We start from the raw sequence: 27,108 nt of genomic DNA on the forward strand, positions 1-27,108 counted from the left end.
AATATGTAATAGAAGGTCCCTGCTTAGAAGAGCTTGCAATCTAATTTAGACAGGCAGACTGGACATATAGGGGTTGGGGAATTTCTTCACAGAGAGAATGGTAAAATGGGAATAGGTATCTTATGCTGAGTGGGAGTTAGGAGTTAAAAGCAGCCTAAAATTAAAAAAGTGAGCTTTTAGCCTGGATTTGAATAGGCACGTGGGATCTCTCAGAGAGAGAAAGAGATAATGGTTACTCTGGATGGGCAGACTAGATGGGCCATTTGGCCTTTATCTGCCGTCATGTTTCTATGTTTCTGTGAGAGATATTGAGGGTCTGCTAAGTAAATGCACTTGTAGGTTAGTAAGAGGAGATTGAACTGTAATGTGAGTATGGGAGCTCTCGTGGAATATAAGTTGTGCAGCAGAACTTTGGATGGATTGAAAAGGAGAGAGGTGGTTGAGTGGAAGACCTGAGAGAAGCAAGTTGCAGTAATCTAAGCGACAGATGATGAGAGTGTGGATAAGGGTTTGGGTAGTATGCTCTACTACTACTATTAATTATTTCTATAGCGCTACCAGACGCACGCAGCGCTGTACAGAGTCACAAAGAGTAAGAAAACAGTCCCTGCTCAAAAAAGCTTTCAATCTAAACAGGCAAGGCAAACAAACAAGAAGTCATGGATACAGTTAAGGGGAATGGTTAATCTGCTGGCTGGATTGGAGGGCAGAGGAGTAGGGTTAAGGATTGAAGACTATATCAAAAAGGTGGGTTTTCAGTCTGCTTTTAAACAAGGGAAGGGGCTTGATGGACAAACTCGGGTAATGTATTCCAGGCATAGGGGGCAGCTAGATGAAAGGAACGAAGTCTGGAATTGGCAGTGGAGGAGAAGGATAACGTTAAGAGTGACTTATCTGAGAAACGGAGTTCTCTGTGAGGTGTGTAAGGAGAGAGAAGCAAAGAGAGATATTGAGGGGCAGCAGAATGAACACACTTGTAGGTCAGCAATAAGATCTTGAACTGTATGCGATGGCAGATAGGGAGCCAATGAAGTGACTTAAGGAGAGGGGTGACATGAGCGTAGCGAGGTTGGTAGAAGATCGGTCATGCAGCAGAGTTTTGCAGAGTTTGTAAGGGGGAGAGGCGATACTAAGGGATACCAGTTAGGAGTAGATTACAATAATCTAAGCGTGAGGTTACGAGAGTTTGGTCAAGGGTCCGAGTAGTGTGCTCAGAGAGGAAGGCGCAAATTTTGGTGATATTGAAGAGATAGAAGCGACAGGTCTTAGCAGCTTATTGGATATACGTAGAAAATGAGAGGTCAGAATCGAAGTTGACTCCAAGGTTGCAAGCAGAGGAGACTAGAACAAGGATAGTATTATTTACAGAGATGGAGAAAGGAGGAGGAGGAGGAGCAGAGGGTTTAGGAAGAAAGAGCAGCAGCTCAGTCTTGGACATATTTAGTTTCAGATGATGGCAGGGCATCTAGGCAGCAATGTCAGCTAAACAAGCAGAGACTTTTTCTTGGACTTCAGGTGAAATTTCAGGTGTAGAGAGGTAGAGCTGGGAGTCATCAGCATAAAGGTGATACTGGAAGCCATGGGAGGAGATCAGGGCACTGAGGGAAGCGATGTAGAGAAAGAAGACCTAAAACAGAACCCTGGGGTACACCAAAAGCTTAAGGGGTAGCAGCAGAAGAGGACCCACCAATACATATACTAAAGGTGCATTGGGAAAGGTAAGAGGCAAACCAGGAGAGGACAGAATCACAGAATCCAAATGAGGACAGAATATCAAGGAGTAAGCTGTGATTTACAGTCTCAAAGGCAGCAAACAGGTCAAGAAGGATAAGGATGGAATAAAGGGCCTTAGATCTGGCCATGAACAAGTCACTGCAGACCTTAGTGAGGGCAGTCTCTGTGGAGTGTTGGTGGCGAAAACTAGATTGTAGAGGATCGAAAATCTGTTGAGTTGAAAGGAAGTCCAGGCAGCAGCGGAGAATAGCACACTTGGGTATCTTGGACAGGAACGGAAGAAGGGAGACAGGGCGATAGTTGGGCGGGCTGGAGGGATCCAGCATGGGTTTTTTGAGAAGTGGCTTAACCATCGCATGTATGAAGGCAGCAGGGACAGTTGCAGTGGAAAGAGATCGATTGAGAATATGGCATATGGGAGGGATAACAGTATGTGATATGGGGTCAAGTAGAGGGGTGGGAATAGAGTTTGAGGGGCATGTAGTAGGCTTGGCTGAAGACAGAAGTTGTGCAGTTTCTTCCTCTGTGATTACAGAGAAGGCAGAGAAGTCAGCAGTAGTTGATGGGGGGGGGGGGGGGAGGACAAGCAGGTGGGCCCAGACAGGATAAGCTTCCAGAGCTGTTTGGATGAAGGATGAAGGGGAGGTGTGAGGTTGAAGTTCAGGAGAGTGGATGGTAGGTAAGGGAGAAGAATGTGACTTTGTAGTGAACTTAAGGGTGATCTTGCGGACCTTGTCATGGAAGTAATCAGCCATAATCTGGGGAGAGAGAGAAGGAGGGGTCAGACGTGGCGGCGCTTTGAGGAGGGAGTTAAGCATAGCAAAGAAACAACGAGGGTTGGAAGAAGTGAGCTAGTTAGTTGGATATAGTAGTCTTGCTTGACCTGTGTAAGTGCAGAATTAATGGAGGTCATCATAAATTTAAAGTGAAGAAAGTCAGCACATGTACTCTGAGGGGAGAGGCCAGATTTTGGTAATATTATAGAGAAAGAAGCGACAGGCTTTAGTGGTTTGTTGAATCTGAGTGGAGAAGGAGAGACCCAGAGGTTGTGAGCAGAAAAGGCAGGGAGGATGAGAGTATTGTCCACAGAAATAGAGAACGAGGGAAGGGAGGAAGTGGGTTTAGGTGTAACGATAAGAAGCTCAGTCTTAGCCATATTCAGTTTTAGGTGGAGGTGAGACATCCTGGTGGCAATGTCAGACAGGCAACCTGAGACACAAGATATCTGGTGTGGAGAGGTAGGTCTGGGAGTTATCAGCATAGAGGTAATATTGAAAACTATGGGAGGATATCAGTGTACTGAGGGAGCAGGTATGGAGCAAGAAAAAGAGAGGTACCAGGACAGAGCCTTGGGGTACATTGATTGATAGTGGGATACAAGCGGAGGAGGATCCACCATAGCATACATACAGTACACTGAAAGTGCAGTGGGACAGATATGAAGAAAACCAAATGAGAACAGTATCAAGGAATAGGTAGTAATCAACAGTAGAAGATAGATCAAGAAGGATGGGGATAAAGTAGAGGCCTTTGGATCTAGCCAAGAACAGGTCGTTGGAGACTTTAGCAAGGGCTACAGTGGGCAAAAGCCTGATTGAAATGGGTCAAGGATAGCTTGAGATGAAATGAGGCCCAGGCATCAGCAATGAACAGTAGGTTCAAGTAGTTAGATAAGAAGAGAAGGAGGGAGATGTGGTGATAATTGGAGGGGCACATGGGATCCAATGAGGGGTTTTTGAAGAGAGGTTTAACTACAGAAAGTTTGAAGTCATCAGGAATAGTTGCAGTGGAGAATGAAAGGTTGATGATGTGGCAGATAGGAGGGATGACATTGGGAGAGATAGCGCCGAGTAGTTTGGTAGGAATCAGATCAGAGGAGCAGGTAAAAGGTTTGGGAGAGAAGAAATGCAGTTTCCGCTTCAGTGATTTCAAAAAAGGAGGAAAAAGGGGCAGGGGTTGAGAGAAGGTTGATAGAGGATACAGACTGAAGGAGGGTGGGGGGAGGTGGCAAGTGAGGGTCATTCTTGCCCTTTTTTCAAGTGGTCTGCTGCTTCAGGTTCTCTTTCAGTCTGGGCCCAGACACTTTGGGGTCTATAGAGCTCAACTACGGGTGCTGTTGTGAGCAAGATATTTATCAATGCATTACATAAAATATGGCTCTAGCAAATCGACTTCACTTGTAACCTCAGCTTAAGGTTGCTAATGGAGGCTGTATAAATGACACAGCACATCTAAAACTAGATAAAGAGAATTTGTTTTTTTAAATGAGCAAGCTAGAGGCAGATGCTTAAGTGTCAGTGCCAGATGGCAGACTCAGTATGGATGTTATAATTCAAATGATCTATATCGGTAGCATGGAATGTCGCTACTCTTTGGGGGTTCCGGAATCTTTTGTTACTCTTTAGGATTCCAGAATCTTGCTATTCTTTAGGATTCTGAATGGAATGTTGCTACTCATTGGAATTTTGCCAGGTACTAGTGACTTGGATTGGCCACCATGAGGACGGGCTACTGGTCTAGATGGACCACTGGTCTGACCCAGTAAGGCTATTCTTATGTTCTCTGTTTTCATATATAGAAGAGGTAGCCAGAAATATTCATTACCCAGAGACACTAGGACATTGAATTTTGGAGAGAGGATCTGGTTCATAGACAACGGCGCAAAAGACAAAGGCGCGCCCGGACAATTGAGCGCAGCGCAGAGGCATGCGCTGCTCAAAATTACTGTTTTTAGGGGCTCCGACGGGGGGTTTTGTTGGGGAACCCCCCCACTTTACTTAATAGACATCGCGCCAGCGTTATGGGGGTGTTTGGGGGGTTGTAATCCTCCACATTTTACTGTAAACTTTACTTTTTCCCTATAAACAAGGAAAAAGTGAAGTTTTCAGTAAAATGTAGGGGGTTACAACCCCCCAAACCCCCCACAACGCGGCGCGATGTCTATTAAGTAAAGTGGGGGGGTTCCCCCCACACACCCCTCCGTCAGAGCCCTAAAAACTAATTTTGAGCGGCGCGCGCCTCCGCACTGCGCTCAATTGTCTGGGCGCGCCTTTGTCCCGGCGCGCTTTTGACCTGACACCAAGGATCTTATGCATTTTACATTCCAACCCCATAAGTGGCATTTCTCTGTTTATATGAGTATCTTGCAAATATTTGTGAAGGTTCATGGGGGTACATTTTCTGATTTCTTCGCCAGGGTTATCCAGAGACTAAAGCAAAGTTTAAATCTGATAAACAATGATATTCATTCTGGTTGCATAGTCCTAGATCTATTATTCAGACTTTATACTTTCTTCAACACAAGTCACACTGTACTCCTATCAAATCCATTTAAAAATGCCATGAGTGAAAGGCTATGTTGACTTGCAGATCTAAATCAAGCACTTTTAAGCTATTTGAATGCAACAATGTGGGGTGTTTTTCTTTTTTTATGGGGGGAGGGGTTGTATTGGTCTGATGTTTTGTCCAAAATTACTACCATAGTACATTGTTTGTCTAGTCTAGCTGCCTTGGGTAGACACACTCTTGCTATCGGATGCTAAGCGGGCTAGTACCTGCATGAAAGGGTCCAGAGAAGAGCGACTAAAATACTACTCGAAAGGGTCCAGAGAAGAGCGACTAAAATGGTTAAGGGGCTGGAAGAGTTGTCGTACAGTGAGAGGTTAGAGAAACTGGGCCTCTTCTCCCTTGAAAAGAGGAGACAGGGACATGATCAAAACATTCAAGATAGTGAAGGGAATAGACTTAGTAGATAAAGACAGGTCGTTCACCCTCTCCAAGGTAGGGAGAACTAGAGGGCACTCTCTAAAGTTAAAAGAGGATAGATTCCGAACAAATATAAGGAAGTTTTTCTTCACCCAGAGAGTGGTAGAAATCTGAAATGCTCTTCCGGAGGCTGTTATAGGGGACAACACCCTTCAGGGATTCAAGACAAAGTTAGACAAGTTCCTGCTGAACAAGAATGTACGCAGGTAGGGCTAGTCTCAGTTAGGGCACTGGTCTTTGACCTAAGGGCCGCCGTGGGAGTGGACTGTTGGCACGATGGACCACTGGTCTGACCCAGCAGCGGCAATTCTTATGTTCTTCTGATTTTCCAATCAGAAAATCTGGACCCCCTAGTTCTACCCATCCCCACCCTGTAACACCCTACTCCTGCCCCCAGTCTTGCCCTAGCCCCACCCTCCATTGCCTGCTCTTGTCAGGCAGGGAGGAAGTCCACGCATGCGCAGACTTCCTCCCTGCCCGACACGATTTCAGGAGGCTTTTCAAAACCTGGACAAAGTAACGGGTTTTAAAAAGCCATCCGGACCCCCGGACGTGTCCTCAAAAAGAGGACATAGCCTGGGAAATACAGATGTATGGTAATCCTAGTCCAGGGGTAGGGAACTCTGGTCCTCGAGAGCCGAATTCCAGTCGAGTTTTCAGGATTTCCCCAATGAATATGCATTGAAAGCAGTGCATGCAAATAGATCTGGGCTAAACAAATCATGGGCTGTATCCTTAGAAGTTTTGCCAGCCGTAAGCCCGAGGTCATAATGCCATTGTACAGATCCATGGTGAGATCCCATCTGGAATACTGTGTACAATTCTGGAGGCCGCATTATCAAAAAGATGTGTGGAGAGTTGAGTTGGTTCAGCGAATGGCCACCAGGATGGTCTCAGGGCTCAACGATCTCCCGTATGAGGAACGACTGGATAAGTTGCAGCTGTACTCACTCGAGGAACGCAGAGAGAGGGGAGACATGATCGAGATGTTGAAATATGTCACAGGCCGTATCTAGGTGGAAGAGGATCTCTTTTTCCTTAAAGGACCCACGGCAACAAGAGGGCTTCCATTGAAAATCAGGGGTGGTAAATTTCATGGCGACACCAGAAAATATTTCTTCACCGAAAGGGTGGTTGATCGCTGGAATAATCTTCCACAACAGGTAATTGAGGCAAGCAGCGTGCCAGATTTTAAGAAAAGATGGGATTGGCATGTGGGATCTCTTCATGGAGATAGTTATGGAGTGGGCCATTAGTGTGGGCAGACTAGATGGGCCGTGGCCCTTTTAATAATAATAATAATAATAACTTTATTCTTGTATACCGCAATACCATGGAAGTTCAATGCGGTTAACAATAGAAGAGACTGTACATTTACAGCGATGATACATATTACAGTGTTGTTACATTTACAGAGATGTTACATAAATAGCAGTAATAAAAAGGCATATACTAAAGAAGAGACTGTACGTATACAGCGATGTTACATGTTATAGCGGTGATACATTTACAGTGATGTTAAATGTGAGGCAATGAAAAGGCAGGGCAATTAGATAAAACAGAGATTGAGAAAGAGAGGCCATGGTGGCTTGGGAGGGGGGCGTAGTCAGAGGGAATGGAGGCATGTCGAGGTCAGGAGGGTGCAGGGAAGGAGGGAAGGCAGCCGTCATGTTCTATGTTTCTATGTTATTTGATTTCTTAATTTCTGTTACAGTGAAATTCATAATACAACACCGGAAAGGTAAACTCTTCTCTCAGTTTTAAGTGCTGGAATACTGTTTTATTATAAAGAAAATGTGAAGACATTGGGCCAAATTCTGCCAAAGGTACTGAAAGCTAGGCACCGGTAAGAACCTCGATCATGCCTACTGGCATCTAAATGAATTGCATGAATTGCTTTTAATTAGCAGGGTAATTGAACACACCATTTAAAACCGTTTAAAAGCACATTAAAAAAAAAGTAGGCAACGCTAGGTGCCTGCTGGGGAAGGTGCCAGAATTGACATTACAGCAGGGGTGGGCAACTCCTGTCCTCGAGGGCAGGAATCCAGTTGGGTTTTCAGGATTTCCCCAGTGACTATGCAGTGAAAACAGTGCATGCAAATAGATCTCCTGCATAGTCATTGGGGAAATCCTGAAAACCTGACTGGATTCCGGCCTTTGAGGACTGGAGTTGCCCACCCCTTGGCTACAGCGTGACGCCTAGCAGCACCTAAGGTCAAAGTGGGCATGTGTAGGGGTGGAGATGACCTTGGGCATCACTAGGCATTGCTAAGGACGATTCTCCCCCAAAACTTAGATGCTGGAAATGTAGGCCTTTAAATCCCTGGCTTACATTAGCAGCACCTAATTTGTTTTGTAGGTGCCGGTGGCCGCAATTCTGTTAATGGCCGGCGCTGTTTTCCTGGGTGCTGGCCGATTTAGGCACCATATCTTGATCTCCAACTTATAAACATCATCGTAAATAAAAGCAACTAGACAAATACTTCCATGGCCATTTTGAGCCAATCGGGACCTTTGGCCCCACCCACTGCATCCCAGGATGTGCTCCAAAGAGATTCCAGGGGTGCCACGAGAGATTCCAGAATTTTACTTAAAAATTCCCTTCATAAGTATACACTAGAATAGATGACATGTATGTTGTATACTCAAGAGCTTGTCAGTGTTATGAGCTTCTGTGTGCATAAGGTTTCAACCGCTCAGATAAGCATTATTCTGTGATGTGATTGGTCCTTGAAAACTAACGGGAAGTAATTTTAGTTGGGGTATTTTTTGTAATTTTTTATTTTGATAAATGAACACTGCATTGAATCAACAGTGCATGATCCACAATAGAAAGAACAACAGTCTGCACAACATTATGAAAAGAACTCCACCCCCCTCCCGGACTGACTTCGGCTACTAGGGTGTTTGGGGGGAATATATTTTTCGTGGTTATTTTTTTTTTTTTTAATGCAGTAGTTATTTTAACTTGAACAACAAAACAATCAAAGCTTTGTTACCGTTTGGATCTTTTTATCTTTGCAAACTTGGATTTTCACCTCTGACAGAAATTAATTTTTTAAAAAAGAGAATAACTGCAGATGGTGGATGATGAAATGCGTGTTTGCTTGTTAACTACAGAGCTGTGTTTTGAGTTAATTTGCACTCAAAAACAAGCACAACCATCGCATTGATTAGCAATTCCATTCTATCTACTTTAGTTTGCCATTGTTACAATTTCCCATACATAGCTTAAAGAATTTTAAATAAATAACTTTCAAATTTTATTTTTTGTTGGTTTTTCAATTTTATAATTTCAATTATAATTTACCGCAAAAAACATTTGCTCCGTTTAGTGTGCCGGAGCTAAAAACAGTTTGAGAGACACTGATCTAGTGCATATTCAAGGTGAATATTTTGAAAACCTCAGTGGCTTGTGGCACTTGAGCACCAGAGATGTCTACCGCTGGGTTAGTTTCATAGGTTGCTATCTATAGAGAGAAGCTGCTTGACAGATGGCAATACAAAACTGTGACAAATTACAGTAATTTATTTTTCTCAGTCAATTTAGAAAGTGTTTCAAATAATTCTCCAGGTGTATTTACACAAGACAAATGGCTGAGTACTTTTAGTCGCTAAAAAGTACTTTAAAATTGTCTACTAAGTGGTTGAGAGAAAGCAAATACTGTGATATGTAAGGCAGAATTATTTGACTAGAAAATAAACCAATGTTTATTTTGTCTCAATAGAATTCAACAATAAAACTGCAGAGAAAATGTAATATTTAAGTTCAAGACTAAATATTCATTAAATATTCATAGAACTTCACGGTATTGCGGTATATAAGCTGTTATTATTATTATTATTATTATTAACCCTGTATCTTAAAACTGAATCGGCTGTAGCAGTATTTTCATAGGAAAGCATTAACAAAGAGCTGCGTTTTCAACATTTTCGTGAAGTTGATCTTCCCAGCACAGAATCTCAGAATACCAAGCAGGGCATTCCAAAGTTTAGCACCAGCCACTGATATCATTGATGCTCCAATCCTAACATGCATAATGGACATCCTACCCTCTAAACTCAATTTCATTGTATTTTCGGATCTTCGGTTTCTTCTGGGTTGGTAAAACGCTTAAAATTTTTGATTAGTGTTTCATCAAATTTTAATAAACTTGAAACTCTTGTAACACTCTTGGAGAAATATCTGATTAATAATTTTAGGTAAGTGGCAATGATTCCCAGTTGGCATTTGCGGGGATATAAGAAACAATATGGTATGGTAAATGATCGTGTTTTGGCTATACAGGATTCTACAAGCATGTTCATGGGTGGAGTATGGGCAGGGCATGGGCAGAGGAGAGGTGGGGAAGATATGTGCACAAAGATTATAAAATATTATAACCTAAGTGCAGTCTTTTGCAATCGAGACGCTAACATTTAGCTTTCAGAATGGTGTTACGCGATTGTGCCTTAAATACACAGTAGGTGCACTTTTGGCCCCTTGTGTTAAAAGGGAAAGGGGATGGGATTTGATATACACTTCTCCCTCCATATTCGCAGGGGTTAGAGGCATTGCTGGCCCGCGAATATGGAAAAATTGTGAATAACTTTAAGGCCAACTCCGACCCACCCCTGTCTCCTGGACCTCTCCACTGTGTAGGGATGCCATTCTGCCATTCTGAAACAGGGCGAGATCGGCACACTGATTTCACCACCCCTGTGAAAGAATTATGAGCCCCTGTGAAAGAATTATGAATTATTCCCATTCCCTCTCCCTTCTTGCTTTGCAGCCATTCTCAGTAAAGGAAAATGCTAGCATCTTGTCACATGACTCTTCTCACATATTAACCTGACACAAGTTTACCCTTATTCCTTATATGGGCAACAATCAGACTTTGCCTACAGCTTAAGGCTAAGGAGCATGCATTATTACCCTTTGGACTGTCACATGCTTATCTTATTTGAGCAGTCCTTATTTGGTATGGACATCAGCTGACAGTCCTTGAGGACGTGCAAAGACTCAGGCTCTGTCCACGTGTTAATCAGGCCCTTGTCTAAGTGCTGAGTTGGAGGATGATCACGAGAAAAAAGCATAAGGTAAAGGGAGGGTGATCACGAGGTAAAAGCATGTACCTATCTTTGTATCCACCAATGTAAAACCATGTACCTTTGTACCCACCAATTATGAGATGTGTAAACGAGGGAGTTACTATGATGTCATTAGCTTAGAAGCATAATAAAAAGGAACTCGGAGCTAGCCAGCGTCTCCTTCCTGATTCTAAGACTGCGTGTGTGTGTTTCCTTTGTGGAGCATTCCTACACCACTGTACTTGCTTTTTAAAGCCTGGTGGTCTAGCAGTGAAGCAGGGCAGGAGCGATCTTCCTACGCTCCTGCCTTGTGTAGAGCCGGGGACAAAAATGGCTGCCGTGAGCTCCCACAGGACCATGGGAACTCACGGCAGGCTGATCATGCGATCACATATATGTATACTCTATTGGTGTGTAATCCTCCTCCAATGTTAACTGCGAGTTACATGTGATTCTTTTTAAATTCTCTGAGTCCCTTCCTTTTTGCTGGTAGGGCGGGGAGGGTTTCATATTTCTATTACCCATAAAGCCATAATCACTTCTGGTATTGGTATTGGAACTTCAGGTGCAATGGTATCCTGTTCCAAGTGGTATTCATTGATGGAGCTAAAGCTTTCTCAGGACCTGCTCTACTAGTATGTTCTACTAAGAAGCATTGGGTTATTGACAGAGGCCAAATTTCTTTGAATAAAGTTATTCTTGAATGCCCCATCGATTAAACCTGTTTAAATAAAAGTAGCTCTATTAAAGTTAGGCAGTGGATCTGCAGCACATTCATTCTTCTGGCTTATCAGTGATCTACTTCCAATGAACGGTATAGTTAGAACTTATATTTGAGGCTAGAAGGTCTGAAGAGGGCAGGTGTGATGTGTGGTCGAAGTTTCTAACGGCGATGCGGCAAGGTCAGATAGGGTAAGGAGAGACAGCATGGTGAACTTTGTCTCCTTACTTTGCCAATAGCTAGAAGTTGGAAAATCTTTCATCAAGGTCTTATGGCAAGGGTCAAAGAGGGTTCAGTGCAATGTGTGGCTATCTTTGTGACATCTACAAAAAGGCAAATTTTCCTTCTAACCCCTGAGACACTCCACTACACCCCCTCTCTTTCCCTCTACCCCCTACCCCATTAATTATATTGATACCTGTTACCACAATCCCACTTTGTAACTATCCACTACTGTATACTTTCTAGAACCAAAAAGGTTCATTATCCACTTTGTACTTTTCCGCTATTGTATACCGTCTTGAACTGAAAAGGTATGACGGGATATAAATAAAGCTTTATTATTATTATTACTCACCACTTGTTTGGATTACCATATATATGCTTCCTATTTCCCTTGTTTTTGTTTACTTTCCTTATATACAGATCTGTTGCCATATTTAGAGGGGCTTTCAGCTTGGGCCACTGCCCTTAACTAAAATCATAGCTTTCTTTCAACATATGTAATGTAATGTAATGTAATTTATTTCTTATATACCGCTACATCCGTTAGGTTCTAAGCGGTTTGAAGAAAGTATACATTAAGATTATAAATGAGAAGTAAGAAGGTACTTAAAAAATTCCCTTACTGTCCCGAAGGCTCACAATCTAACTAAAGTACCTGGAAATTAATAAAGAAGAGAAAATAAAGATGGTTGAAAAAAGAAAAATTCTATATGAACTTATAGGATGGAAATTAAACTGACAGTGAAGAACTGTATAAAAAATATATATGGAATGCAGTTAGAGAGGGTAGGTTACAATCTATTTATACAAATCCACCCCACATACTCTAAGGGCCTGATTCTCTAAAGCAGTGATTCTCAACTCAGTCCATGCCACTCAGGTTTTCAGGATATCCACACTGAATTTGCATAAACTTGATTTGCAAACCCTGCCTCCATTATATGCAAATTTATTTCATGCATATTCATTGTGGATATCTTAAAAACCTGACTGGCAAGGGGGTACTCCAGGACCGAGTTGAGAAACACTGCTCTAAAGGACCCCGATCTCAGCGGCCACCTAAGAAGTGGGCTGCCGATCGCATGTCTGTCAAGCATCAGTGTCCTATAGAGCAGTGGTTCCCAGCCATGTCCTGGAGGACCACCAGGCCAATCGGCTTTTCAGGCTAGCCCTAATGAATATGCACGGAGCACATTTGCTTGCCTGTCACTTCCATTATATGCAAATTTCTCTCATGCATATTCATTAGGACTAGCCTTGAAACCCGATTGGCCTGCTGGTCCTCCAGGACAGGGTTGGGAACCACTGCTATAGAGAATCTCATGTACATTTACTAAGAGATGCCATAAATCTAGGCCAGCATTTTACAGGCCCACTTTTAAGGCATGTCTCACGCCTACGGTGATGCGTAGGGACGCTTATGGATGCCAAGGGCCACTTCTGGTCAAGATCACGTGCACGCCACGCCTTGGGCGCCAAGTGTCTCTACACGTCTCTGTAGGTTTGCGAAACATGCCTACAATATAGGCGTCCTTCTCCACCTGCTTGTTTTTTCGAAAACATGCGTCTCAGTTGGCTGTGAGATGGCCGTAGGATGCCTACCCCACCTACAATCGGGACGCCCATTTGGAGAATCAGCCTCTAAAAGTCTTTGGCTTATATAGAGTGACAACCCCCCCCCCCCCCCCCATCTGCGTAGACTAAGATGAGTACAGTTTAACTCTAAAAGTATTTTTTTCTACTATTTAAAGAAAGTATTTAAAGAAACTATATTTAAAGCAAATTTATTTAAAAAAAATCAACAAATGAGACCAATGACGAATCTGGTGCTGATATGCCATATGTGAAAAAGTTTAATACTCCTACTGGCTGCACCGCTGAGGTCCTTGAGTGAATTTCCTTAAGGCTTCTCGATTGTGACGTGTGTAAATCTAGCCTTATTAGAGAATATCATTGAAAGTATATAGCCAGTAGTTGCTTATATAGAGGTAGGAAGAACCACTGCCACCATTGCAGCAGGGAAAGTTATAACAGAACGGCTTACTCCTTCTCACTAGGTTAAGATGGTATGGTTCTGAAAGCACCCTTGCACCACTAACGCAGTAAATGCAATGCAATAAAAGCATGCAATAACAATCACAGTGAGGCTCAGATGAACACCAAAAGCTTCACATTGATAATGAGCTTCATATGAAACACAGCCTTATGAGGTCAGTATTTTATAACTACAGATGATGTTGGGATGAACTTGGTTAACTCGCCTCCTCACTTGATGATCGCTACTAGGTATTTATGCCTCGGTGCTTAAGAATAGAGAATGACACGGGGACAAATGTTTCGCCGTCCCCGCAGGAACTCAATTTCCCCATCCCGTCCCTGCAAGTTTTGTTACTGTCGCTGTCCCTGCTCCGTTGCTGTACGCGCAGCCTTAACTGCGCGTACTGGGACTAACTTTACTTTCTGCTGGCTAATCTTCTACGGAGAAGCTAAGTACTTCCAGTAGACGCTTAGATTTTTTGCTTGGATCGCTGATTATGGACGCTGTTTTTTTTCCCCTTGGATGGGGGGTAGAGATAGCCTCAACACAAAATTTTTTTGTGTGTGCATTATTTATTTTCTTTTTCACTTTAACACAATTTTGTGTGCATTGGTTTATCACAAAAATTTACATGAAGGTTGCCCAGGGATTTTTCACAGATAACACCCGTTTGGGTGTATACTTGTGACTGCTGGTGCACTAGGGCTGTGTTCCCATTGCAGGCTGTGTGACTGAGGGCTCCCTTCCACCATCATTAATATTATCAAGACCTGGAGTTGTGGTAGCACGTTGTTTGGGCTGTCTCTCCCCTTTACCCTATTTGTTTCTTTGGGAAGTGGGGAGATTTTTCTTTTGTGCAGTTCTTGTTTCTTCTCCCCCATTTTTGGGTTTGTTGGTTGTTCTATTCTCTACTTAAGAATATAAGAATTACCACACTGGTACAGACCAAAAGTCCATCAAGCCCAGAATCCTATCTTCAACAGTGGCCAATTCAGGCCCCAAGCTTCTTATGGCGACCCTTCTCTTTTCATCTAGTCTGCCCAGTAAGGAGGTAATGGTTGTAGCCGCTGCTCTGTGCAGGTAATTCCCTACATATGATTTTGCTGAGAGATGTATCTGCTGCTCCATGAAGTTTATTCTTTCATTGGAAATGCTTTATTACTGGGATTCCATCTTATTTCCACATTTACATCCTCTATGCTTTTCTCGGGCCTTTTTGAATTCCATCTGTTTTTGGTCCCCACCATTTCCATCAGAAGGACATTTCAGGAATCCACCACCCTTATTTTGAAAAATTAGCTTTTGATGTTGCTTTTAAATTACCTCCTTGCAGCTCTATTTCCTCTAGCTTTGTAATTTCCTCAACTTTGGAAAGCATTCATTTCTTCATTAATACCTTTCAAATATTTAAACGTCTGTGTCATCCCTCCCCTGTCCCTCTGCTCTCTAAGGTATACATATTCAATAAAACTATATGAACAAAAAGTCAAGCTTAGAGATTGTTTCTGTCAGATGGAAGCAAATTGACTTTGGTACAGAAAAATAATTACATCCTGTATTTAAAATATGCAACTCTGAAAAGCTGTATATCTAGGGAAATTCATTTAAATCCTGTTTTGGCAGGATTTTAGAGTAGTTTCCATGCTAATGCTTTATCTGCTTCATTAGAATTTGCAATAATTCCATTGTCTTTTTTCCTAATGATCCAAGGCTAATACTCCCATTCCTTTATGACTTTCACCTGCTTCTCATAAGCATGTTTTTTAAAAGCCCCCACCTATCAAGCAATTCATTAGAACACTGTTCTTCAACCACCTGTCCGCGGACCGGTGCCGGTCCGCAGGAAATTTCTACCGGACTGGCCCAGAACGCCCTCTCCAACGTCAGAATTGACATCGGAAAGAAGACTTACTGTCGGCTTTAGCAGCAGCAGCAGGGCGGTAAGAGCAGCGGTCCGGGTGAAAGGAAGGAGGGAGGATTTTTTTTTTTTTGCGCGACAGGGAGGGAAGGAGGTAGGCAGGGAAGCAGGCTTGCTTTGGCCAGGGAGGGAGGGAGAGAGGTAGCAGAATATAAGTTGAGCATATCCAGATTCACTACTTTCATGACATTAAAATGGACAAAACTAAGGCCCTCTTTTACTGCGGTGCGCTAACTTATCAGCGCATGCTAAACGCTAACGCATGCATGTTAGTCTAGGGAAGGGGGTCTCAAAGTCCCTCCTTGAGGGCCGCAGTCCAGTCAGGTTTTCAAGATTTCCCCAACGAATATGCATGAGATCTATGTGCATGCACTGCTTTCAATGCATATTCATTAGGGAAATCCTGAAAACCTGACTGGATTGCGGCCCTCAAGGAGGGACTTTGAGATCCCTGGTCTAGGGACACGTTAGCATTTAGCATGTGCTAATTCGGTTAGCCCACCTTAGTAAAAAAGGGGATAAGTCATGATAACCAAACATATCAGCTTCAACATCAGCCAGTATAATCCATTAACTAATTGTTAACAAGGTTCAGAGTGCAGTCAATAAATTATGTTTTATTTAAGCTAAGTTGTGTTATCCTAGCTAATAGTTTAATGCATGATTGAAGCAATGGATTTTTTATATTTACATTTTCTTAAATTGATATGCATTGTACTGAACCCTTAATGATTTTTTTTAATACAATTATCATCTTTATTAAATTCTTAGTAGACTAAGATTAAATTTGATGGTTCATTTACCTGCTAAACTGCAGAAGAAGGGATTTTTTTACATACTGCAATACCACAAACAGTTCAGAGCAGTTTACGGATGAAGAGACTCTATACAGGCAACGATATTACAGAAAACTTTCAAAATTGCATTAGCATGTTAAGGTTAATCAAATTTGTCTGGAAGTGTTTTAGAAATACATAGAATCAATACCATTAATACTAGTCACAGAGCACAGATTGAGGACATGTACTGTTTAGAACATCATTTGAGAAAAGACATTTACAAAATTCTGAAGAGATGTATTTCCCCTGAGACACATTCTAATCTATTAAATTTAACTCTTTTCATTCATATAGCCATGGATTTTGTATGTATTATGCAGTATTATAACAGATGCTATCAATTGTTTGTTTAAAGGCTTCCCAGAGGCCCAGAGCTCAAACACACCTATTGGGTCAGAAGCACATTATTGAGGACACAGGAAAAAATAAAATATTTCAGTGTTTTTCCAGCCATTACATTACATTAGAGATTTCTATTCCACCATTACCCTGCGGTTCAAGGCGGATTACAAAAGAGTTAAAGAAGGTGGATTCCATAAGAAGAGCTTTGGTCATTTCTAGTAACGGTAAAGAGTAGATCAGGTAGTATCGGTGAGTCAGGAAGAAGATGGGAAGAGGGAGGTATTCGCGGTGTTAAGATTTTTTCAGGGATTTCGTGAAGAGTATAGTCTTTATTTCTTTTCTGAACATCTTGTAGTCTGGGGTTGTTATCAGTAGATTGGCGATTTGGTTATCTAGTTTTGCTGCTTGAGTGGCCAGGAGGCCATCGTATAGTTTTTTCTGTTTAACTTCTTTGATTGGAGGGTGAGTGAATGGAGTGTATGTTTTTCTGTGTCTGGTTGAGGTAGATTGGATGATTGTTCAGGTAGGTTGGGCCGTTGCCATTTATAGTTTTAAATAGTATGCAGTAGAACTTAAATAGTATTCTTTCCTGAATTGGAAGCCAGTGGGAGTTGAGGTATGCCTCTGTAATATGATCGTGTTTCCTCAATGAGTAAACAAGTCTCAGAGCTGTATTTTGAATTGTTTGTAATTGTTTAGTCATTGTTGCAGGGCAGGGGAGATAGAGGATGTTGCAGTAGTCTAGTAGACCTAGAATTAGGGGTTGTACTATGATTGTAGCCATTGCAAATGAATACACACGTCTAGTATGTACAGTATATTGGACTGAATTGTATATATTGCACCAAAAAATCAGCACCAAAATAACATAACATAAAAGTAACTTATAGACCGCATAACCGTGAGGTTCTATATGGTTTACAAAAGATTAACCTATATCACAAATTAAACTTTTAAAAAATTAGTTACCCAGAAATCTAAACTGGTTCCAGCTGATTTAACGTGTATGTATTTTAGCAGCATATTATCAAAACGGCTTAGTGAGGTCTTTTCCGAGTTTTCTAGCACTCACCGATACTGCCATGCAAATGTAGTACAACGAGGTCATTAACATTAAAATGATCACTCCAAGCGATTCTCTTGTGCCACATTTGCAGCCACAATTTACCGACAGGTCTGAGCTGTTGTTGCCTTACTTTCTGATCATTGCCTGAGCACTGATTGGCTCAGGCACTGCCTAGAAAGTAAGGTTTGACAGCTCAGACCCCCCTCCCCCCCATATACACAAGCAAATTAAATTAATAATAAAAACTAAAAAAAACTAAATCCAAGATCGGCAAGAGAGATGCCCACTCTCTTCTGCCATGACACACAATCACCCAACACTGCAAAGCCCCCCCCCCCACACACACACACATGCAAATTATAATAATTGTTTTAAAAAATTGAAGTTCGTCAGGAAAGAGGCTCACTCTCTCCTGCCGCATGATAGACACTAATACTTCCCACCCACCCCCTCAGTGGAAGAGATGCCCACTCCCTTCTTCCACCAAACAATGCACCCCTGGCAACAGGAGAGATGCCCACTGTCTCCCACCACCACAGAACACACCCCATGCCTACGACAACCCCTGCCATCTCCCCCTTACCTTACTTAGATGGCTGGCCAGAGGGATACCTACCCTCTGACCAGCAGGCCCGCCTCTTCAAAGTAGCAGGCCTTCCCCTCCCCGGTGCATTCTGTGATGCATCATGGAGGGGCCTGAGGCTCTGATTGGTCCGGGTTGTTTAATGCCCCTCCTATAGGAGGCACCTTAAGCATTTGGGACAATCAGAGCCATAGACCCTCCCCAGACACAAAAGGGAAGAGCCTAAGGCTCTGAATAGCCCAGATGCCTAAGGCTCCTCCCATAGGAGGGAGTAGGCATCCCTCCAGCCAGTCATCTAAGGGGAAGATGGCTTGGGTCGTTGGAGGCACAAGGGGGTTATGTTTTGGCGGGAGAGAGTGACCATCTCTCACACTGCCAGAGGGTGCAGTTGCATGGCAGCAGGAGAGAGTGGGCATCTCTCCCGCTGCCAAGGGGGGTGGCGGGGTGTGTTTTGCTTATTGGCAGGAGAGAGTGGGTATTTCTCCCACTGCTGGGGGGGGTGTTTCTTGGCTTGGCTTTAGTGGGCATCTCTCCTGCTACCAGGAGGAAGGGGGGTGCTGGGTGTGTGTTGCTTGATGCTGGGAGAGAGTAAGCATCTCTCCCACGGTTAGTTGGAGGATTGCAGCTCGATTTGTTGTTTTTTTGGGGGGGGAGTTGCATTTATTCTGCACATGTGCCCATCGCTATCACCAGTGATGGGCACATGCAAATTTAGCGAATCATCACTATTCTCCACCAAACTCATTTGCATGAGCATTTTTTAGAGAATGACTCACTTTTTTTTTTTTTTTTTGTAATTCTTTATTAATTTTCAAATCAAATACAAAGTGCAAAAAATATACACTCAGTTAATATATTAAACAGCATTTATATCCAAACAAATAGAGATACAAAGTACAGTGGTACCTTGGATTACGAGCATAATCTGTTCCAGGAGCATGCTCGTAATCCAAAATGCTCGTTTATCAAAGCCAAGTTCCCCATAGACAATAGTGGCAACAGCAACGATTGGTTCCAGAACCCGCGGTCTGTACCTGTCGGGGCCGGGTGCTGCAGCGCCGTCTCCTCCGTCTGCCTCCTCTGTCCGTCATTGGAAGAAGAATCCCACAGTGCTGCTTCAGGGGGGGGGGATGCGTGTAATGTCCACCAGCCGCCGGAGAACCCCGCAGTGCCTTCAGAGGGATGCCTCTTCCATGCACCGGCCAGCCCTCCACGTCGGATGCCCCTCGCATGCTGGAAAGCCCCACCTGAGCCCATGCAGCCAATCGCCACCCCACCCACATGCCGCGCATGACACGCACAACGCCGATGTTTGACGCTGTGCGTGTCACACACAATGCGCATGCGGGACAGCACCCGGCCGCGCAGGCCTAGACAGATGTCCTCCAACCTGTGGAAGGCACCCGACGTGGAAGGCTGGCCGGAAGACGGAAGAGGAATCCCACGAAGCGGCGCTTCCTGGTCTGTAAGTGCTCATTTATCGGGGCAGTGCTCGGTTTGTGAGTCAAAAGTTTGCTGAGTGTTTTGCTCGTCTTGCAAAACACTCGCAAACTCGGTTATTCGCAAACCGAGGTTCCATTGTATTTTTCCCCCCCCCCCCACTCCCCCCTCCCTGGATATGTATAAAAATCAATTAGGCTCATTCGATTAATCAGTTTTAACAAACTCTGCTAATGGACCCCCAAAGTTTCTTTAAATTTTTTATTATGTCCCAATTGTTCAAAATTAATTCTTTCATATTTACAATATTGACAAAGAGTTTCCCACCAAAAGTTAAAGTTCAATCTGTCCCAGTTCTTCCAATTTCTTATTAACTGCATAGCTACCCCCGTCAATTGGACTCTTAAATTGCAATAAAGTCCCAAATAAAACTATGTCAAACAACAGTGGAATAGAAGCCTCCAACATCATAGTAATTTTACCCCAAATAGACTTCCAAAAGTTGAGTATCAAGGGCCAATAAAACAACAAATGATCCAGTGTCCCTACTTCAAGATGGCAGTGCCAACATCTATTGGACTTTGAACTATCCAACTTTTGTATACGAACTGGGGACCAAAAAATTCTATATACAGTAACCCAGTTTGCGAGTGTTTTGCAAGATGTATAAAATACTCAGCAAACTTTTGACTCACAAACCGAGCACTGCCCCGATAAACAAGCACTTACAGACCAGGAAGCGCCGTTTCGGGGGATTCTTCTTCCGTCTTCCGGCCAGCCTTCCACTTCGGGTGCCTTCTGCAGGTTGGGGGACCTCTGTCTGGGCCTGCGTGGCCGGTTACTGTCCCGCCTGCGTGTTGTGTGTGACGCACACAGCGTCAATCATCGGCGTTGTGCGTGTCATACGCGGCGTGTGGGTGGGGCGGTGAACGGCTGCGTCGGCTCAGGTGGGGGGCTCTCCAGTATGCGAGGGGCATCCGACGTGGAGGGCTAGCCAGTGGATGGAGAAGGCATCCCTCTGAAGGCACTGCAGGGTTCTTCGGCGGCTGGCGGACATTACACTCATCCCCCCCTGAAGCGGCACTGTGGGGTTCTTCTTCCGATGATGGATGGAGGAGGCAGACGGAGGAGACGGCGCTGCAGCACCCGGCCGCGACAGGTACAGACCGCGGGTTCTGGAACCAATCGTTGCTGATGCCACTATTGTCTATGGGGAACTTGGCTTTGATAAACAAGCATTTTGGATTACGAGCATGCTCCTGGAACGGATTATGCTCGTAATCCAAGGTACCACTGTAAGAGAAAAAAAACCAAGTTTGTTTCATAGCTGCTGACACTGTACATCTTATTTTCCAAGTCCAAATCCGTGGCCATTGAGTAGCAGAAATGTGCTGCTTTGTTTCAATGCTCCAAATGTCTTTTAGGCTAGTTTTAGGTTTTTTAATCAAATATTCAGATATTAGTTTATACCACTTGGTGGCCTGATGCCCTTGCAAATCTGTCTGGAAACATAGGCCCAGCAAGCTATACTGATTTTTTAAATTTTTCCATTCAGGGAACCCTTTCTGAACAGCCTGTTTCAACTGCAACCATTTATAACCTGAGAGTTTGAAATGCCAAATGATTGTTGCAATTGTACTAAATTTAATACTTTCCCATTCTGAATTACATCCTTCAACAGCCAGTCCGTGGATCGGTGCCGGTCCGCAGGAAATTTCTGCTGGTCCGCACAGGGCCGGCGAGATTGATTAACTTCAATTTCCTGCCGGTCCGTGCAGGGCCGGCAAGATCGATGAGATATTTCCATCTGGTCCGCGCTGAGCTGGAGAGATCATGGGGAGTCTCCGACAGTGGCTTTCTCCCCTCTCTGCAGCTCTCTTTACTTACCAGCGCAGCAATTCGCGAAGGCAGCCTTGGGGCTTTTGCTTAGTTGCAGCCGTCTCTGATGATGCAACGTCCTCTTTCCTCAGAGGTGCCGTGACCCAACAAAGGACCCTAGGCTGCCTTCCTGAATCGCTGCGCTGGCAAGTAAGGAGAGCTGCTGGGAGGGGAGAAAGCCACTGTTGGAGGCTGGGAAGCTGCTGGGCAAGGGAAAATAAAGGGACAGCTGCTACTAGAGCTGGAGGGAAGGAAAAGAGATGCTACTGGGAGGGGAGGAAGGGAAGAGAGTTACTGCTGGACAGGAGGAGGAGGGAAGGGAGAAGGAAAAAAGGAAGGAAACAGCTGGCAGGGAGATTAAAGGAGGGGAAGGGGAGAGACAGGCATGAGAAAGTAGAGAGATTGATGATGGGAAGGGGTCAGCAGAGAAATAAGCAGAGAGGACAACGATGCTAGATCTGGTGTAGGAGAGATAAAAATGAAGAGAGCAGTGAAGCTGGAATGAATCATGTAAAAAAGAGAGAGGGGCACAGGCTGAATGGAAAGGGGAGAGGGGCATAGAAAGAAGACAGATACCATATGGAAGGGGGAGAGGGCAGACAGTGGATGGAAGGGACAGATGCTGGACTGAAGAGACAGAGAGGGCAGACACTGGAAGGAAAAGAGTGAAAAGAAGATGAAAGCAGAAACCAGAGACGACAAAAGGTAGAAAAAAATAATTTTATTTTTATTTTGTGATTAGAATATATCAGATTTGAAATATATATCCTGCTAGAGCTGGAGTTAGACATAACTGGGGATTGCAAAGCCCAGGCAGTGCTTCTGTAGCTTCCAGCTGGCTTAGGGCGCTCTCTGACCAGGGGGCAGTTGCCCTAGTTGCACTCCCCTAACACTATTCCTGTCATGTGTGACTGCAGTATTCTGTTAGCATGATATTTCTGTATAGCATGGCATATTCAGTTTTCTTGATAGTAGATATGTGAAGGGGAGGGGAGACAGGGATTTTGTTGATCCTTGCTCTATATTATTTGTATTTATAAAATGACAATTGTATAGAATATTGTTTCTTTTTATACTTTAATAAAATACATTCAATATAAAATCATAACTGAGGCTTGTGCGGATGGGATCAGATGATTTGTGGGGACTGAGCTCACGGAGATGGGGCGGAAATGGGGTTTTTAAATTTTAGTCCTAGTAGTTTGCCGGTCCACAAAATAATTCTTTTATTTCTGCCGGTCCACAGGTGTAAAAAGGTTGAAAAACACTGCTCTAGAGTACGTATGCCTGCCTGCAACCAATGTTTCCGGAGGATTTTAGACTCGCCGATTTGATTGAATTTAACCATAGGGATTGACATGTGGATTGTTGTACTGGAGTAGGACTTAAAGTATTAATAAATCTTAATGTATTCCAGGTGGAAAGAAGAATACTATTGTCCTTGTATATTCTAGGGAGCTTGATACTCAAAATATGGTTAAGACGTAATGGGGCCAAGAGATGACTTTCCCGTATCAACCAATCTGGCAAATTCTCCATGAGTTCAGGAAGGATCCAATGCATACCCTAAATAACTCCCTTGTTTAAAATCGCTACTACAATGGCTGTGATAGCATCCCTTCGGTTTATTAGTTAGTTTGTGAGCCTTCGGGACAGTGAGGGAATTTCAAAAGTGCCTTTCTTGCTCATAATTTTTAATGTATATTTTCTGTAACCACTTTGAACCTAACGGATGTAGCGGTATATAAGAAATAAATTACATTACATTACATTATAACGCAAATTTTTGAGACTCTAGCCCTGAGAGCCTACAGGAGATACAGTATATTGGAGTTTGCCAGGGAACAAGTTGGGAGAATAATTGGACTACCAGTGTGTGGGAGGGGTGTTGAGACTGTGCTTCCAGTGACTGAAGATTTAAAGTCCATCCTGGTTTTCTACCCGCCAATGCATATAGTACTCCAGGAGGAAAGTAAAAGGTATATATGTGCAGAATATGCAGTTTTAGAAAAAAAGTAAATTCCTCAGGGGTACATTACAACCTTAAGACAAATTTCCCCGTTCCAAATCACTTCTTTTTCAAGGAAGTGCAGAGTATAATTGATTTATCATGTACAGTAATTAGAAACACCCATAATAGTATTGATATAGCATTAATAGTGCACTCATAAGAATCAGTTAAAGTTGGTAAGTGAAAGCTAATCTTTTTAGGAGCGGTGAGCGTGTAGTATATCATTTTTTTTTTAACCCAAAAAGACTATAAAATGAGATTGTGCCATTTCCAAATGTATTTATTAATGATTTGTGTTCTGCCTTTCCATTATATGCTTAATTTAAAAAGCAATAGAGTACATGATTATTCTGTATCAATGAAGAGAAAACTATAAAACAATTTGGCAGACAAGAAATTCAGCATAAGCTTCCCCAACTCACAAATGAATCTCCTTTTCTGAATACTCATCGTGTAACTTTCAGAAAAAGCTCTAACAAGAAATGGTAGTTATTTGCTAAAGGAATCAGACCAAATGGTTGTTAATAGGAAGCAGGATTCTGGGAAAGAACTACAGAGCAGAGCTACCAAGAGGGCCAGGCTCAAAATGCCAGTGCTTGGAGACAGATAGGGTTTCCAGATGTCTGGATTTCCCTGTACACGTCCTCCTATTGTCCAGGTTTTGAAACGCTTTCCTTCACGCAGTAGAACATCCGCGCATGCGCAGAAACAACGCGATGTCCTGTCCCATGAGAGCAGGCAGCAGGGGGCGGGGCTGGGGCAGGATTGGAGGCGGGGCTGGGGCAGGACCAGGGTGAGATTGGGGGGTGTGACCAGGGCATGACAAGGCGGGGGATGGGTGGAACTGGGCGGGCCTGGGGACAGGTCTAGGGGGTCCGGATTTTCCAGATGGAAAATCTGGTAACTCTAGGAAACAGGAAAATGAAGTTTCTTCCTCAAAGCACATGGTCCTAATGCAAATGGAATCAAGCTCTTTTTTTAGCCCAAGTATTTGGTGGCGTCAAAATCTGGCACCCTAGGCAGTTGCCTAATTTGTACATTCCTAAGTCCAGACCTAGTTCCATGTCATCAAGGGTCACACTTTGCACCCTATGGCAACTATGGAGTTGTAGCTTCTAATTTTTCTGAGAAACTGAAAGCCAGATATCCACCTTTCTCCTTCTGTGGTCCCCAGTGAGTTAGTTTCCTCTGTATTCTTCCAGAATTTGTTATGCATGTGTAACAGAGTTTAGGGGTACAAGGGCTTTGAGAAGTAAATAAAAGGTGGACAATCTGTTACTTATACTAGAGGGTACGTAGTACCACAAATGACCAGTTGCTTGTTCTGCATGATCAGGTGCTTGGCTATATGGCCCATGCCACTCCAGGAAGTGAAGTACAAAAGGATGAAGTTCATTGGCTGCTGCTTTTCCTTGTCCCTCGCTCGCTCCTACCCATCACTGATGTCAGCATCAGTGGATCCTAGAGCCACACTGAGAGGGAAACAGGAGTGTGAGGCCAGGGAGGCATAGAGCAGCCAGAGCACCCTGCACCTTGGAGCCCTGAGAGGTAGAGTGAGAAAGAAAATGAAATTGGAGTTTGCAGACAGAAAACAAGGAAAGAGAGGAAATATGTGAGAGATAGATCTAGTGAGGGAGAAAATTGAAAAAGACAGGAGGAGAAAAGAAAAAGGACAAATGGTGAGTTAGCAGAGGACAGTCAGGAAAGCAGAAAAGAGAAACCAAAGCCAACAAGGTTCAAGGTTTATTAATATTTGATGACCAAACAACAAATAGAGAAATATACAGTAGACATTGTGGAGTTCACAGTTCAATTTTTGTCTTCATATTCTGTTTCTAATTTGTGATCCTTTGTTCTGCATTTGATAAGGGTTTGTGTATATTTTGTGTGTGACTGAAATGAGGTATTCTGTTTGCATGTAGTATCTATGTAGATTTAGAGCTCTATAGCAGGCCCACTTGCTCTTTTATACCAAAAGTGATATACTGGTATTTGAAGGCCCAATGTTATTCTTTTATTTGCATTTTCATAGGTAGTGCTTTTGTTGTGTAAATCAGTGGTTCTCAACTCTGTCCTGGAGGACCACCAGGCCAGTCAGGTTTTCAGGATAGCCCTAATGAATATGCATGGAGCAGATTTGCATTCCTGGCACCTTCATTATAAGCAGATCTCACTCATGCATATTCATTAGGGCTATCCTGAAAACCCAACTGGCCTGGTTGTCCTCCAGGACAGGGTTGGGAACCACTGGTGTAAATCATAGGTTTTGTTCAGTGGTGCCCAATACGTCGATCGCGATCGACCGGTAGATCGGGATGGCAACGTGAGTCGATTGCGGAGCCCATCCCGGGCTCCGTGATAGACTCGTGTTGCCGTCCTGATCTACCGGGCCAATCAGCCTTCCTCTCCCTGACGTCAAAGATGACGACGACGGGCATCCACTTTAGTCTGTTTTTTGTCATTTCGTGGGGGGGGCGGTGGCGGCGGCAGGAGCCTGAAAAGAAATCATCCTGGCTGGTGTTGGTGTCATGCTCCGGAGCTTCTACCTCTTCCAGCAGTCTTCCTGTCTGGCCTCTCCCTTCTACCTGCATCCGGCCACACCTCCTGCTCTGCGGCTCTCTTTGGCAACTCAGCAGCAGCAGCGATCAACACAAGCTTCTGACATCGGGGCCTACCCTCTGCGAGTCCCGCTTGTTTCAACTTCCTTTTTCCACAAAGTCGGGACTCGCAGAGGGAAGACCTCGATGTCGGCAGCCAGTCTTGATCACCGTTGCTGACGAGTTGCTGAAGAGGGCCGCAGGGCAGGGTGTGTGGCTGGATGCAGGTGGAAGGGAGAGGGCCAGATGCAGGACTCGTGGGTGAGGGAGGAGAACGAGAGAGAGAAAGGGAGAGGGGAGGGAAACAAAAGGAAATATTTCATACCGGGCTGGGCCCGAATGGAGGGATGGTGGAAAGATTCTGGTTACAGGAAAAGGGGGGAAAGATGAAAATGGAGATAGTGACACAAAGAAGAGAAAGGGTAAGCAGGACCTACTGAATAAGGATAGAGATACTGAAAGCAGGGGTGGTGGTGGTTTAACACAGAGGGAGAAATCCTGAAAGGGGTTTGCATGGGTTTACAGAGGGAGGCAATGCTGAAAGAGGCTAGATTGGCACACAGAGGGAATAATACTGAAATGGAGGGTTGATGGGGATACAGATGGAGCAATGCGGAAAAGGGGGAGAGGAGATAGGGACACAGAGAAGGAGCAATGCTGAAGAGAGGTAGTGCTGAAAAAGAGGAGATAAAACAGAGACACAGAAGTAATGCTGAAAAAGGGGGGGGGGAGATAAAGACATTGCAAGGGCAAATGGTGAACATGGGGTAAAGACAAGGACAGAGACAAATGAAGATTCTGAAAAAGTGGTGAGATAGGGATATAGGTGAGATGGACACAAAGAAGGGTGATGTTGGAAAATAGGTGGAATGGTAATT

The sequence above is a fragment of the Geotrypetes seraphini genome, chromosome 3 (assembly GCF_902459505.1).
Source record: "Geotrypetes seraphini chromosome 3, aGeoSer1.1, whole genome shotgun sequence".
NCBI lineage: Eukaryota > Metazoa > Chordata > Amphibia > Gymnophiona > Dermophiidae > Geotrypetes > Geotrypetes seraphini.